Source organism: Populus nigra, chromosome 1 (assembly GCF_951802175.1).
Source record: "Populus nigra chromosome 1, ddPopNigr1.1, whole genome shotgun sequence".
NCBI classification, from domain to species: Eukaryota; Viridiplantae; Streptophyta; class Magnoliopsida; order Malpighiales; family Salicaceae; genus Populus; species Populus nigra.
In genome coordinates, this window is record NC_084852.1 from 37,157,912 (window position 1) to 37,173,355 (window position 15,444).

The 15,444-nt window shown below is 31.4% G+C and overlaps 1 long non-coding RNA gene across 4 annotated transcripts; it reads right to left on the reverse strand.

Annotated features, from left to right (window-relative positions):
• Positions 1–699: 699 nt before the first annotated feature.
• Positions 700–10,120, reverse strand: LOC133671647 (uncharacterized). Of its 4 annotated transcripts, none has more exons than XR_009834891.1 (6): positions 9,868–10,120; positions 8,894–8,965; positions 3,884–7,934; positions 2,910–2,981; positions 1,904–1,962; positions 700–1,513 (listed from the first exon to the last, which is right to left on the reverse strand). It is a non-coding gene; the product is annotated as an uncharacterized LOC133671647 (long non-coding RNA). The 4 variants fall into 4 exon arrangements; XR_009834853.1 differs by having other exon boundaries at positions 700–1,516; XR_009834940.1 differs by lacking the exon at positions 700–1,513 and adding an exon at positions 1,559–1,648.
• Positions 10,121–15,444: the final 5,324 nt, after the last annotated feature.

Below are 15,444 nucleotides of genomic sequence, written 5' to 3' on the forward strand. Positions count from 1 at the left end.
AAAAATAGGGTTTGTGAAGCATGACATCACCCTCAAGACTGGGCTATAAGCACTTGAAGCAAATAATGGAAGAGGCACTGTTGATAACTGGGGCCAAAATGTGTATGGGGCATCCCCTCCCTACACTTGCAAATCTGTGATGAGAAAAGAGAAAAATGTCTTATATGATAGGGGATGAAGCTCCTATTACCTGACAACAAGGAACACCACTAACCAAATTGCCTCTTTCGATCACTAGGGATCTCAAGATCCAACAAATTTTACAGAAAAATCAAAAAGCAAATCCAACTTGGAACGCATGCTTACTATATTGTCAAATCAGCAATTTAGATACAAGTCAAAACACTTTCCAAGTGTCTCACTGAAGAAGTCTCGGGCAACAAATATGAAGCAATAATGCTGAGGTGGTGTACCCATGAAAAGAACAAGCAATTGCATTAATTTCATGCCAGAACATGCTTGATCTCAAGAGCAAGATCAGCAGTGGATTCGTGAAGAGCAGGACTGATGCAAAGTTGGTGCATCGATTGAAAAGGTGTAAGGCGGTGATTGAATGTGCATGTTCTAGAGAGTTGGTTCCTCTATCTCTCTTTTTTGGAGGGTTCAAATGGTTTGCACATCAACGCATTGGAAGTAAAAATTATTTCATTACAATGCCATGAAAAAGCATGTTCAGCATCAAATCAATGAAGTCTTGTGGTCACCGCACGACTACCTAACTAAACACATCAAGTTTGGCACTGCCATCAGAAAATCGAGCATTTACAAATGTAGAGCAAGAAATCACAAGTGCCATAAATCGAGCATTTTAAAACTTTCCATGCAGAATAACAGCAGCAGCAGCAGTTGAAATGTGAGCTCAGGCTGCTCAGCAAAAATGCACTTGATAAGAGAGCAAAATTCTAAAGCCTTCTCAATTGTGGAAGTGATGCTAAGTCATTTTCTTCCAGAAATTAAATTATTTATGTTTTGAACCAAGGGTCTAAACCTTTGATTAAGATCAAGTATCAGTTACTTTAGGGAAGCCAAAAGGAAGGTCTCCCTCCTCACACCCCCAGTTTCTTCCCCCATGGGCAAAACATAAACTCCCTCCCTCCAGCACACACACACGCACACACAAACATGTGCAAACAAGCCTGCAGTTGTTATTTGCTGGCTATCATTTAAATTTTAAACTTCCACTTGCAACTGTGAGCAGGCCAAACAGGCATTGTTCTGACAGGTTCTGTATCCTGGAATACAAATGTACAAGTAAAATGTATAAAACCAAGTAGCCAACCCAGTCATGAGCGCCACTCGACCTGAATTTGTGTTTTTCCTTGCCCACCAATACAGTCTGTGAGGTTTGGAGCAAAGCCCACCAAGCCCATTGTGCCCCAGAACAAGGTAAGTTGAGATGAGACCCATGCTACCCAACCCAACTCTCAAGATCACCGAGCTACCTTGTTAGGGGAGGTCAGGATGAGGTTGTGGCTCCTCATGGAAAATTGCAACCATTATCCCACATCCAGCTCTACTAAAAAGAGGAAAATAGAATATCTTTCAGCATTCATTTTTGACAGATGAGAAGACTGTCACGACCCGAATCCCGGGTCCGTGACCGGCAACGCAGGAGCGGTGGCGGAAGGACACCCCTCCTGCGCTAAGCCTCAAAACGGACATCAAAAGAATAATTTATTCAAAAATACGCAGCGTTTCATAATCTTCAGAAATATTATATTATTCAAAAACTGATGAAACCAAAAGATAGTTTAAAACTCCTCATCAGTAATTTAAAACAAAAACAATAATCCATAATACTCATTACATTGTCAAAAATCCAAACTTAATTAAAACAAGATAATAGTGGAGCGCCTAAGACATCGAATCAAACAGTCTTGAAAGATAAGCAAGGCATACCGACCCAAAACTGAAGAAGCAGGAACACTCAACAAGGTTCACCTGCTATCAGAAACTAAGAACCTGAAATAATATAATGAGGGGTGAGTTCAACCAACTCAGTGAGGGAAAAATATTTAATATACATTTTAGATATTTTAGATATTAATAGTTTGCAAAACTATTTATCTTCATATACATATACATATACATACTAAAACATATTATCATAAAGTAGTGGAAATTTATCTTCATATACATACTAAACATATTATCATAAGGTAGTGGAAATTTATCTTCATATACATATACATATACATACTAAACATATTATCATAAGGTAGTGGAAATTTATCCTCATAGACATATACAGATACAGATACAGATACAAATACATACTAAACATATTATCATAACTTAGTGGAAATATCCTCATATACATATACATACTAAACATATTATCATAAAGTAGTGGAAATTTATCCTCATATACATATACATATACATACTAAATATATTATCATAAAGTAGTGGAAATTTATCCTCATATACATATACATACTAAACATATTATCATAGAGTAGTGGAATACATGTCAGAGATCAGATGACACCCGAAGGTGACCAGATGACACCCGAAGGTGACCAGACCAGATGACACCCGAAGGTGACCAGATGACACCCGAAGGTGACCACTGTGGGATGATCAGTCGCCACAGGCTGATGCCTCTCTCACCAGCTAGGTATACAGAATACTATGTGCACATAGGCTAACTACTCTCCGTTAGCATGGAGTTACTGACAAGTCCGATATCAAGGCATAATAGATATTTACAGAATCATCAGAGAAACGTATATCATATCAAATAGAATCTAGTTCGACAGATTGCGAATGCAAATTCCAGAATAAATGAGTACTCGGAAAATAAGCAACATATATAAATATTCAAGAAATTAACTAGTTGTACTCATTGTATAATCAACATACATATTTACTTATCATATATGCATATTAAAGATTATCCCACTCACCCGGAAAATATAGAACTAAAAGGAATGTCAGATGAAAGACCCGAAAAACCTATTGAGGATCGTTAGGAGAACCTACAATAAATATATGAAATATACTCAAAAGCAACTCAAAGCAACACAAATAAAAGATTCCAATGCATAAATGAAAACCAGGTTTAGTATCCTAGGTTTAGGGACTAAAACAACAATTATCCAAAACAGGGACCAAAACGTAATTTTACCAAAACTGGACCAAACTGTAAATACATAACCATACTGAAATTTATCCATAATTCATCCTTATCTTTGTCCAGAATCTCGAATTATGCCCCAAGAGCCAAACTGTGATTTTATCAAAATTTTAGGGGTCAAATCGTAATTTGTCAAATTGGAGGACCAAACTGAAAATATCATATATTCCTAATTATACTGGAATTTTGCCCTTAAATCATCCTCAGTTCTGTTCAGAACCTCAATTTATGCCCCAGGAACCAATCTGTAATATTTCCAAAGTTTGGGGACTAAACTGTAATTTTCATAATTTGGGGGACCAAACTGAAAATATTCCAAATCAATTATCAAACTGAGATTCATCATCCTTAACCTCATAATAACACTGTCCAGAGTCTCAAAATACAGTTAAGGGTCAAATTATAATTTTCCCAAAGTTTAGGGACCAAACTGTAATTTCACAAATTGAGGGACCAAATTGAATTTTCGTCATCTTCAACCTCAAACCCAGAATTTCACAGATTACCTACTGTCATCACCTGATTTCTAACATAATTTCACCATTCAAATAAAATCATAACTCAAAATCATCATCTTTACCTCCAATCTCTCACAATCAACTAATTAACCAATTACCCACAACAATCAACCCATAACCTTTCAATTAATTCATCAATCAAACTCAAAACACAATATTCAAAACCCTAACATTTATCAATACAGAAATTAAGGCGTAAAGAACACAAATTTATACATAATCTTACCTTTAAACTTATTTCTTCCAATTCTCTTCTCCTTTCCTTATCTTTCCCTCTTTTCTCTTCTTCTTCTTCCCTTTTTCTTCTCTTCTCCCGTCAGTTTTTCACACTTAAAACACAGCTCTCCTCTTCTATTTTCTTTTCTATTTATATTTATCAACTCTTTATTCAATTACTACAATACCCCTTATTCATTTATACTCATTTTTAGCCTTCAAGGGCTTTATTGCCTTTTACCTACTCATCTTATTTCAAAACATCACAATCTCCCCACCTTATAAAAGTTTCGTCCTCGAAACTTAAAATTTAAGAACCAAAGTCTTACCATCATGATCAAATAAATTATTTAAAACTTATCTCTAAAATTGTGTTTCTTAAACTATCATTTTGAGTCCACTTCAAAAATCAATAAATAGCACCATGCTTTCGTTGCGCACCCTGATATATCCACTGAAAAAAAAAAATATATATCTCATGCATAACTTTTCTTAATTCATATCCTTCAAAATCAAACAACATACCCTTCAATTTCTCTTGAATCAAATTTTCTCAAACAACTTATCCCAAATCATATCTCTTCAAAAATCAACTTGGAAGAAGCTTAGCTTGATGAAAAGTTGTTATAGGGTTTCTAATATTACCTCAAATGATAGTGCTTCTCTTGAAATTGAAGCGAAAACATGTTCAAAAACAAAGAAGAACAACAAAAAAAAATATTCAAAGATAACATGGGACTTAAGATACCCTCCTTAAACTTGACATCTCAAATTTCAATTAATGATTGTGAAAACATAACGAGGGAGCAAGTGGCTAAAGAAAACATAGATGCAGATGATGCCATAAAAATAAAAAGGCTTCAGATGTAATTTATGAATCCAAAAATCATGGTATTGAAGAGCTAATCATAAGCAAGATTAAAAGAGGAAAATGAGAAATCCTCATAAATAGTTGAATTTCTAGGTGCTGAAGCCACAATAAATGAAATTGTTATTGACTAGAATTCTCTAGAAGTCATAAAAAAAAAAACAAGGAATTTCAACAACAACTAATAGAAATGTAGAAAATAAGAATGTGGAGTATCTAGAAGATTATTTGAGAAAAACGAAAGACATATCCTTGCAAGAAGATGATCGTAGGGAATATGGCATCTCTCAATTAAAGCTTTAATCTAATAAAGATATACAAAATCAAAGTCCAAATGAGGTATTTATAAAAAGAATGTGGAACACCTGATGAAACTAAAAAAAAAAAAAGAAATCAAGGACGATCCAAAATTAATAGCCATAAATACTTCTTAAGGTTTGAAGCACTAAAAGAAGATGAGAGTACTTCAAGTCAAATTGTCCCAGAAAAGAATTTAGAAAAGCAAAATTAGACATTGGCAATGACATTTCTTTGGATTGCGAGTCTGAAATGATTATTAAGAATATTAAAGATTGTGTGTAAGTGAAAATACCAGCTGATCCATAAAATCGATCTCCACCAAAGATAACAGGAGATACATGTTTGCACAAGGATGAAACCAATGAGCTTAAAAACTCAGGATTTGGGGTTAAACTCAATACAAGCATACAAAAGGATAGTATAAATGAAGTCCAAGTAAAAGAAAGCAAAAGCCCATATAATGCCTTAAAATTACAAACTCCAGAATATGAAACAAGCAAAGCGGCTTTTGAATCTATTTTAAAAGTTCATGGCCACAAAGACTTCATTGCATTAGAAGGAACTGACGTTAAGGAAAATCATCTAGAGGTAGAAATAACTGATTTGGTTGCAGAAGAGAATCGGAGTAAGAAAATAATTGATACAACTGAAATCATACTTATAGTTCAGAAGTTAAATGCGATACAGATATGCAGAAGAACTATTCAAATGAATTTGATATGGAAGAAGGCAGAACACTAGATGAAGATTCAACACTACAACCTCAATGATGCGAAAAAAGAGAGTAAAAGATAAAGAATATCTACCAGAAGTAACAAAATAACAGAAAGAAAAGAAACATAAGCTTTGAAGAAGAATTTTTTTTTTCCCAATCTTAAGGTTGAGACGAGTGAAGATGGGTGTCATACCCCAAAGCCGTACCGACACGATCAACATATAATCGAGAGGATCACCATAGACCATGATAACCATATAAACCCCTTACATACATATCATACCTAACCCGAAAGGAAAACTTCACAAATAAATTTTATTAATCAAATATCTTAATCCAATATTTCAAATAAGTCTGTACTAGATTGTACATATAATATTCATACCATCAATTTACCCAATTCAAGATAACCATATTAATCACCATATAGATCATAATCAAAAGCCTATAATAACAACCTTAATAAGAAATTCTCCAATAACAGTCTCATCATCCATAACTGATTAATCATATTTCAACTTTCTCTTGCATTCAAAATCTATTTTTCTGAGATAAAAATATTGCGAAAAGAGATGAGCTTCCACGACTCAAAGAGTAATCAAAATAAATACACCCAGAAAAATATTATCAAACATATATATTTCATAGAATATTTCCAGCCATATATATATATCATAGAAAAAGATTAATTGACATATTTTTCAGAATACTTACCAAAGATAACACATATAGATATAAATATGATGAAAAATCAAATTTAAATAAAAAATATTATAAGTTGTTCAAATACAAAAAAAAAAAACGCATACTTACATCCAATATACTCTCACTAACATTATTCGTACATATACATACTTTTAAAGTGCTACAAGTCAGAAAATCAAACATAGATAGAGTGTTCAGATTTGTTTGTAACCTTTCACACAAGTTAATGTTGGTATTCTAACTTGTTTAACTCAAAAATTCATATCAGATTTATATATCAAAATCACTGAAAATTTCATATCAGATTCATATTTCAAAGTCACACGATGACAAATCAGATATATAAACGAATCATTTTTATTTTAGATATAATATTATTTTTCTAATAATTCAAAGTACTTTTAAATAATATAATTACTCACTCCATATCACACAAACATATCCACATACACATATTTCATAAATACTTACAAGATATATTTCGTACTCATATGCATATATTATACAAATACTTCCGAAAATATACTTATACCAAATACTTATGCTTAAGTATTTCCAAGAAATATTATTACTCAAATACATATATTATACAAATACTTTCAAATATATATTTATATCAAATATTTTCACACACACAAGTATTTTCTCACACGTATGCAAAACACATATACCACATATATTATATCCAAGAATATACTTATATCAAATATTATCACATGTATGAAAAACACATATATTATATATAGTATATTCAATGATATATTTATATCAAATATTTACATACATATATATTTCCTCACATGTATATCAATATAACAATAAAAAGAGGTCAAAAAAACAAAGAGGAATCACAACAAGACGAGAAGGATCCTAAGCTCCACATATTATGGGGGTTTTAAAAAAAAATAAAAAAACAAGATTACAAGGTTTTAACAAAACCATATTACAAGGTTTTAACAAAAACAAATTACGCGATTATAACAAACTAGGCAACAAGGTTTTAACAAAACCAAGTTACAATTTTTTTTTTTTAACAAAAACAAATTACAAGATTTTAACAAAACCAGGCTCTGATACCACCTTTGTCACGACCCGAATCCCGGGTCCGTGACCGGCAACGCAGGAGCGGTGGCGGAAGGACACCCCTCCTGCGCTAAGCCTCAAAACGGACATCAAAAGAATAATTTATTCAAAAATACGCAGCGTTTCATAATCTTCAGAAATATTATATTATTCAAAAACTGATGAAACCAAAAGATAGTTTAAAACTCCTCATCAGTAATTTAAAACAAAAACAATAATCCATAATACTCATTACATTGTCAAAAATCCAAACTTAATTAAAACAAGATAATAGTGGAGCGCCTAAGACATCGAATCAAACAGTCTTGAAAGATAAGCAAGGCATACCGACCCAAAACTGAAGAAGCAGGAACACTCAACAAGGTTCACCTGCTATCAGAAACTAAGAACCTGAAATAATATAATGAGGGGTGAGTTCAACCAACTCAGTGAGGGAAAAATATTTAATATACATTTTAGATATTTTAGATATTAATAGTTTGCAAAACTATTTATCTTCATATACATATACATATACATACTAAAACATATTATCATAAAGTAGTGGAAATTTATCTTCATATACATATACATATACATACTAAACATATTATCATAAGGTAGTGGAAATTTATCTTCATATACATATACATATACATACTAAACATATTATCATAAGGTAGTGGAAATTTATCCTCATAGACATATACAGATACAGATACAGATACAAATACATACTAAACATATTATCATAACTTAGTGGAAATATCCTCATATACATATACATACTAAACATATTATCATAAAGTAGTGGAAATTTATCCTCATATACATATACATATACATACTAAATATATTATCATAAAGTAGTGGAAATTTATCCTCATATACATATACATACTAAACATATTATCATAGAGTAGTGGAATACATGTCAGAGATCAGATGACACCCGAAGGTGACCAGATGACACCCGAAGGTGACCAGACCAGATGACACCCGAAGGTGACCAGATGACACCCGAAGGTGACCACTGTGGGATGATCAGTCGCCACAGGCTGATGCCTCTCTCACCAGCTAGGTATACAGAATACTATGTGCACATAGGCTAACTACTCTCCGTTAGCATGGAGTTACTGACAAGTCCGATATCAAGGCATAATAGATATTTACAGAATCATCAGAGAAACGTATATCATATCAAATAGAATCTAGTTCGACAGATTGCGAATGCAAATTCCAGAATAAATGAGTACTCGGAAAATAAGCAACATATATAAATATTCAAGAAATTAACTAGTTGTACTCATTGTATAATCAACATACATATTTACTTATCATATATGCATATTAAAGATTATCCCACTCACCCGGAAAATATAGAACTAAAAGGAATGTCAGATGAAAGACCCGAAAAACCTATTGAGGATCGTTAGGAGAACCTACAATAAATATATGAAATATACTCAAAAGCAACTCAAAGCAACACAAATAAAAGATTCCAATGCATAAATGAAAACCAGGTTTAGTATCCTAGGTTTAGGGACTAAAACAACAATTATCCAAAACAGGGACCAAAACGTAATTTTACCAAAACTGGACCAAACTGTAAATACATAACCATACTGAAATTTATCCATAATTCATCCTTATCTTTGTCCAGAATCTCGAATTATGCCCCAAGAGCCAAACTGTGATTTTATCAAAATTTTAGGGGTCAAATCGTAATTTGTCAAATTGGAGGACCAAACTGAAAATATCATATATTCCTAATTATACTGGAATTTTGCCCTTAAATCATCCTCAGTTCTGTTCAGAACCTCAATTTATGCCCCAGGAACCAATCTGTAATATTTCCAAAGTTTGGGGACTAAACTGTAATTTTCATAATTTGGGGGACCAAACTGAAAATATTCCAAATCAATTATCAAACTGAGATTCATCATCCTTAACCTCATAATAACACTGTCCAGAGTCTCAAAATACAGTTAAGGGTCAAATTATAATTTTCCCAAAGTTTAGGGACCAAACTGTAATTTCACAAATTGAGGGACCAAATTGAATTTTCGTCATCTTCAACCTCAAACCCAGAATTTCACAGATTACCTACTGTCATCACCTGATTTCTAACATAATTTCACCATTCAAATAAAATCATAACTCAAAATCATCATCTTTACCTCCAATCTCTCACAATCAACTAATTAACCAATTACCCACAACAATCAACCCATAACCTTTCAATTAATTCATCAATCAAACTCAAAACACAATATTCAAAACCCTAACATTTATCAATACAGAAATTAAGGCGTAAAGAACACAAATTTATACATAATCTTACCTTTAAACTTATTTCTTCCAATTCTCTTCTCCTTTCCTTATCTTTCCCTCTTTTCTCTTCTTCTTCTTCCCTTTTTCTTCTCTTCTCCCGTCAGTTTTTCACACTTAAAACACAGCTCTCCTCTTCTATTTTCTTTTCTATTTATATTTATCAACTCTTTATTCAATTACTACAATACCCCTTATTCATTTATACTCATTTTTAGCCTTCAAGGGCTTTATTGCCTTTTACCTACTCATCTTATTTCAAAACATCACAAAGACAGTGTGGCATTACTGTTCTGGGTAATCAGTCAGACTAGTTCACAACAAAAGGGACCAAACCCTGCCTAAGAACTTCAGTTCCTAGTAACCAGCAACCATAGATTGAGGTTTGTAACCAAACTGATAACTATCTGATTAAAAAGTAACCGTTAATCTTACCAATTCTGATTTCACTTTCTTTATTTCTTTCCTTGCAAGTTCAACACCTGTTGCTTGACATTGAAATCTCCCAATTGGCTGTAGATTGATAGAGAAAGTGCAGAAAATTTTGATTCTGAATTCTAGAGACTGATTGCAGTCAAGAAAGAAAAACTAGCAAGATATAAGATGGGATAGAATAGAGTACCACCTATCACAAAAATACCCGCTTTATCATGATCGTTGATGAGGGTAAAGCAGAGCGGTTTTCCCTTGAACCAGCAGCCAAAAGCATGGCTGCTTCTCCCCGAGCATTACCAACACAGAGAGTAAATATAAGTGGCTTGACATACCTACAGTGGTGTAAAACATTCATTAAAGAAAATATACGCAAGAATTTCCTCATGGGTGGGATTTGGGAAGGTTTTCTTGTTGCATTCATAAATGCCACTGAGCTTAATTTAAAATCACAAAGCAGAGATGAGAGAACACACTTAAATAGAGGTCATTAATAAACTATTATCACTATAATATATGCTCCACTACATTTAAATATCCTACTCGTCAGAATTAAACTAGTCCTTGCTCGCACTATCAGCCACTAGGCTTTGGAGTGGGCAAAGATAAATGTATTGCCCTATAGAGCATTTAAAGCGCACTATTCATGCGATCACATGCATATGAATTTTTACAGAAGCATACATAAATACATAGAAAGCAAACTGCTTCTTTTCTTAGCATGGACACGGTTAACATTAATAAGAAGATGGCATACACTCCAACACATAAACATCTCCCTCATCCAGTCCAACACAGTAAACAGACTTGGGGAAACTTTCTAAATTCGCAATCTGTTAGGAAGCTTTGGAAGCAATGACAAAAACTATTATCCTGATTCCTCCGCCGACGAAGGGAGAGAGGAAGCAAGTTGAAAGAGAGGCCCTTGAAGAAGAAGAAGATGGAGAAGAAGAGATCGTTAGGGTTCTGTTAGGGTTAGTAGTTCGTGAAGAGGCCGTTGTTGATTCTAACATACGCCTGTGGAACACGACGGTCGATGCCGTTGCGGTTGTGACCGCCATTGACGGTTGTGTTGGACTGGGGTGTGAGAGAGAGAAGCAAAATAAAGATACCGAAGGGAAGTGAATTGTTGTTGGGTTTCGGATTTTTGAATGTTTCATGGGTCACATATTAGGCTCAAAGGCCCAAACACAAAAGCCCAATTATCTTTACAAAATTACCGTTTTTTTCAAAAATGAAATTGATTTTGTTTAAATTGTGTGGATTCGGTTTTTTTAAAAATACTTTTTGTGAAGTATACACATAGTTAACTTTCAGCGTGTTTAGAAAAATGTTTGAAATTGTTTTTCAATATTTTTTATTTGAAAATATATTAAAATAATATTTTTTTATTTTTTAAAATTTATTTTTAAAATTTATATATTAAAATGATCTAAAAAGATAAAAAAATAATTTTAAATAAAAAAATTCAAAAACTATGAAAATGATAGTTCAATTGAAATTGAAATGATATGCTTAAAAAAAAAACGCAACTAGGCTTGGACTGGAACATACCGGGCTTGGCTTCCAGGCCCAGCTCTAAAAATTTACCCGCCCTTCTTTCTCCGTCGCTCCCGCCAAAAACAAATTAACAGTGGTAAGAATATATGAAAAAAGACCGCCAAACTTTTCACTTCTGTTAAAGCTTTGGCGCAAAAAGTCCCCCCGAAGAAAGGAAAAACAAAGGAAGACAAAGAGTCAGTCTTCTCACTCTGTCACTTCTCCCCGTTTCTTCCTTTTCATTTTCAATTCGATTTCTTTATGTATTTAATCACCAATTATCTCTTTATTTATTCTGTAATCCTCATTCGAAGACAAGGAGGAGAGGGTAAACAAGGTTCGATCACTCTTTGATATTTTCCAAGCCCTCCATTTCAATGGCTATGACCCAGAAGCAGCAATGAGTTACAACCTTGAGAAATCCCATACCAAGACTACGCGAACGGGCAACGGGAATCGGGTCCCAGCCAATGTCAAAAAAGAAGTGATTAATGAGACAAAAGATCGTGTGAATGGTGCTGGAGTGGAAAATTGTGATTTCCCAGAAGAAAAGGACTGTTACCAGGGGGTGATCTTATGCATATTCTGGGTTTTTTCTAAGTATAAAGAATTGATAATTGAAATAAAATTTAGTCAACAATTTTGAAGTAATATTTATATCTGCATTTGAGTAATTAAGTAATAGCCAAAGCATAAAAATGTCTAGTGGCATCAAATTTAGTCACATGAAGTAATTGTAATTAATCATAGAAATATAATAATTCAACCTCACATGATAATTACTATATTTAAGTGATTAATTAAGATGAAATATAAATATTTTGTTAAAAAAATTATCTAGTTGCCCACAAAACTAGAAAATTCTTTTATAGATGAAAATATTAGTTCTATCATAAGGTAATATAAATCACTTGTGTTATAATTTAAGCTCACGGAAAATATTATAATGACATGATGATTTCTTTGTTCAAATTAATTTACAGGGGAAAGTATTTTATTTTAGCTTCTCATGCTTATAAATAGGCAAGTTATATAAAATGAGGGTATTTTCTAGATGTTTTAAGTTAAAAGTAAATCAAAAATAAAAGTTTTAGGCATAAAATACTTCTACCTGATTTTCTAGGAACCTTCTAGTTGATCTTTTCTGTTTGATTTTGCGTTTCAAAAATTTTTTTGAAAATTTTTTAAAAATTTTTGTTTTTTATTTATTTTAAATTAATATGTTTTTAGTATTTTCAAATCATTTTAATGCGCTGATGTTAAAAATAATTTTTAAAAAATAAAAAAAATATCATTTTAATACATTTCAATATTAAAAGTTATTTGAAAAGTAATTATAATTACATTCCAAGAAACACATGCATTGTCTGCATCCTATTTAAAAAAACAAAATAAAAGGTGGAGGATACAAAATCCATCATTTAATACAAAGAAAAAAATATATGAAGAGGCTTGTGCATGAGCCAAGCCTTTTTTTTTATGGTGAAGCGCATGGTCCATACACGGCTTAATTTATTATTTTTCTAATTTTTTATATTTTCCCCTTTATTTTTTACATTTTGATCCATTTAAATAGATTAAATACAAAATAACTTGAATTGTTTTTTGGATTCCTTTGAAATTTCAATTTTTTTTAATGAAATCATAGCTTTTTATATATATTAGTGAGTTTTCTTTTTTCATAGCCCTTAATAATTATTATTTTTATATTTTTTTTAATCATTGTGTTTTTTATTGTTTGATTATATACCATTCAGTATTTTTTTTTCATGAAATTTTATAACATTAGATTAGATGATGTTCTTTTTCACAACTATCCATAATGATTTTTACTCATGATAAAAAAAAAATAACTTGCAATAAAAAATTTCTTACTTCTACAAAAAAAATACGTTGCTGGGGACTACATTTTTTTTTGCTAATTTTTTTTATCTTACATTTGCACATCTTGGGAACAGGGCAAGTGAGCTTCAAGTTTCAAGTATGGTGAGTACTTGATATTCACTTATGATTTGTCATGGGTTAGATTATTTTTTATTTTTTTAAAAAAATTATTATGTGAATATTTTTTTAGCGATATCATTAAATCAAATGATTTTAAAACTTGTCATCTTGACTTCTTGTTTAACTTGAGTTTTGAATTAAACTGTTTAGGAGTTGACTCTAAGTGAATCATTCAATTTAATGAGTCCAAAAATAACTTAGATGATCATTAAAAAAAATAACATAGTTTTTTAAAAAACTTGAAGACTATTTTTTTTAAATATTGAGACGATTCTAGTTTGATTTACCTCGATCATCCCATGACCTGAGCTATGGAATTTGATGAGTTTAATAACTTTATTGTTTTTGTATATTATTTTTATTTAATTTTATGATAAAGTAGATGCTTATAAAATCAAGCACCAACCTTAAAAAAAATGTTTATTTGAATCTTGATAACCTTATATAAAATAAAAAAAATAGACCATGAATTCCATTTCTCAACCAATCCAATATTGAAGAAGAGTGAAATAAAAAAAAATAGAAAAATTAAAGGATCAAAAACTAAAAAAAAACATATTAGAATTGATGGGCAAACCCGTGAATTAGATAATCTAGGTCAACACGTCAAACCCGTAAGCTGGATAATGGACAGCACTGGGATTAATAGCTTGTTTTTTATTCTAAATTACTATTTATTTAACTATATAATAACAAAAACAAATAATCACAAAATCGAGCGTCAAACCAATAATGAGATTTTTTTTAAGATTATGATAATCTCATAAAAAAATAAAGTGAAATAAATTCTAAACTCAATTCTCAATTAACCCAATATCAAATGATGAAATAAAAAAAAATATTTTTTAAAGTTAGACTTGCCTAATCCATCATCAGGCCCATTAACTTTCTAAAATTTAATAACATGTTTTTTTTCAAAGCTATTTTTTTTTAACTATATGATTGAAAGAAAAATAGATAATTATATAATTGAGTTTAATTAAAAAAAGAGCACTCTGCTAAACCTGTGAATTGGGGCAACCAAGGTTATTTCGTCAAACTCGCAAATCAGATTAATAACTCTATAAAATTTAATAACTTAGTTTTTTTTTCAAAATCATTATTTAACTAGACTTTTTTTAAAAAATAGATCACATCGTAATGCTATAATATTTTTCTGATACCTACTTGTTGTTGAAATATTTTTTTTATGCCGCGATAACCATATAAAAGATAAATTAAAATAAATTATTAACTAAATCCTCACAAACACATCATGTAAAAAACTCTATTAAAAAAAATAATAAAAGGAAAAAAAGGATTAAAATAAATAAATAAAAAAACACTATAAATTAGAGATTAGAGATTCTCCCAACTAAAATAACAGATTCTCAATTATTGTGTGAACAACTCCTAATCAAAATAAGAGATTCTCAATTATATATATATATATATATATATATATATATATAATAATAATAATAATAATAATAATAATAGTAGTAGAATCTCAAAGATGTAATTCTGTGGGGGTAGCAGGTGAAGCATGCATTTGTTTATAGGATCTGAACCTGATCCTTGATGAAGTCGCCAGTTTTGACTTTTGAAAGCAAATTAATTACACGGGTCTGATTTT